Raw genomic sequence first — 2,205 nt, 5'->3', positions numbered from 1 at the left:
GTCAATATTTCTTTTCTGTTAGCTCTCTTGGAATCTAGGTAAATATGTTCTCCACCAGGTGCTCTGGAAAAGCTATTTCTCTTGTATCTCCCATCTTCTCTTTTCTACTCTCTCTACACCCCTCCCACCAGGCCTGGTCCCTCTCACTGATCTATTGTAAAAGCCTCTTGCCTGGCTTCTCACCAGCACTCTGCCTGCTCTAGTCCATCCAAGCTGTCAGGTTCATCTCCCTAAAACCCAACTTTCATCAAAAACATTCCATGGTACGTAAGTGTGCCTGGTGGTCCCATGGATCTGTCTCTTGCTTCAATGGTGTTTGGATGGAACAGAGCCAGGGACTCCTCACCTCTAGCCTTTGACCACCCTCCAACCTCCTCTCTAGGTGCAACTTCCTGGACCATCTTCCTGGCCATACCCTATTTCTGAGACCAGCTAACACCATTTTTTGTGGTTACCACCTTATTGCCAACCAAACATGAGCTCCCAGATCCATCAGATTTATTTGGCCAAAGTGGAGGCCACCATCAACTGCCTGGTCAACCTGTACCTGTGGCCGGCTTATACGTATCTCTCTCTAGGCTTCTACTTTGGTCGTGATGGTGTGGCCTTGGAAGGTGTGGGCCACTTCTTCCACAAGTTGGTAAAGGAGAAGCCCAAGGTTTCCCAATGTCTCTTGACAATGCAAAGCCAGCATGGTGATCGCACCCTCTCTAGGCCTGGCAGAAGCCATCTCAAAATGAGTGGGGAAGAACCCCAGACACCAGGGAAGCTGCCATGGCTGTGGAGAAGGACCTGAACCAGGCCCTTTTGGATCTGCATGCTGTGGGTTCTACCTACACAGACCCCATCTCTGTAACGTTCTGGAGAGCCATTTCCTAGATAAGAAGGTGAAACTCCTCAAGAAGATGGGCGGCCACCTGACCAACATCCACAGGCTGGCTGTCCCCCAGGCCAGACTAGTTATGTATCTCTTTGAGAGGCTCACCCTTAATCCCGACTAGGAATCTCCAGAGTCCAACAGTCTTTGAGGAGTACTGCTTCATTCCCCTGCCATCAGGCTTCTGCCTAAACCTCTCCCCCCAGCTATAGGCAGCTTTTTAACCACCTGGATCCCTCAACCAAGCCATGGACCAAGTGGAAACAATAAAACATCTTTGTACAGGGAAAAAAAAAAAAAAAAACTTCTGTGGTTCCACACTACCAATTAAGTTATATCTCAACTCTATATTCTTGAACTCAAGGCTACCCAACCTTCAGCCTCAACTTACTTTTCTCATCTTTGATCCTATTTCTTCAGAATGCTGCAGTCAGGACAGATTAGATGGGCACTTTCCTATCTCCACCTCCTTGCCCATGTGCCTCCCTTCCCTTGGGATGGTCCCCCAGTGGAACAACCAAGCAGAGATTAAGCATCCTGAGAACATGGAGACAGGTGCAGGCCAGGCAGGCAGTGGAGCTAAGAAGGCCTCGGGAAATGCAAAGGGTGTGTACTAATAGGTGTGTGTATCCAGGAAGAGGCATGGTAACCTTATGGTTATAAGTATGGACTCCATTGGTAAAGCAGACTAGATTCATAAACTGCACCCAGAATATCTGAGCTGTGAGCCCTTCCAAAAGTTATTCAACCATTCTAGGTTTCAGTTTCCCCATCTAAAAAATTAGGCTGATAACAGCACCTTCCTGGTAGGGTTGAGATGGCTCCCACGTGCACCTTCCCAGTCAATATTAGCCCCCTAGAGGTAACCGCCATTCTGATTTCTATTACCATTGATTACTTTGCCTATTCATTATCATCTAAATTGAACCATCATGTATGAACTCATTCGTGCCTAGCTTTTGGGGCTCAAAATAATGTCAGACTCATCCATATTGTTATGTGTATCAGCAACAGTAGCTTGTTCTTTTTGTTGCCAAGTGGCATTCCATTTTATGAATATCACAATTTATTCATCCATTCTCTTATTGGTGGACATTTGTGTTGCTTCCAGTTTTATGCTACAGTGAGCAAAGCTACTAAGAACATTCTTATATATGTCTTTTGTTAGTACACAATTATTTCTCTTGGACATTTATCTAGGAGTGGAATTGCTGGGTCATAAGGTAGGCATGTGTTCGACATTATTCGATACTGCCAAATAGTGTTGCAAAGCAGTCATAATATTTGACACTCCCACCAGCAATTTTTGAAAATTCTATTTGTTCCAC

At 45.6% G+C, this 2,205-nt stretch overlaps 1 pseudogene; it reads left to right on the top strand.

Moving 5' to 3' along the window:
• Positions 1–475: 475 nt before the first annotated feature.
• Positions 476–1,036, top strand: LOC111749638 (ferritin light chain-like; annotated as a pseudogene).
• Positions 1,037–2,205: the final 1,169 nt, after the last annotated feature.

This window comes from Loxodonta africana, chromosome 11, assembly GCF_030014295.1.
Source record: "Loxodonta africana isolate mLoxAfr1 chromosome 11, mLoxAfr1.hap2, whole genome shotgun sequence".
Taxonomy (NCBI): Eukaryota; Metazoa; Chordata; class Mammalia; order Proboscidea; family Elephantidae; genus Loxodonta; species Loxodonta africana.
Note: the sequence above shows the minus strand (reverse complement) of the source record. Positions and strands in the feature narration are given on the sequence as shown.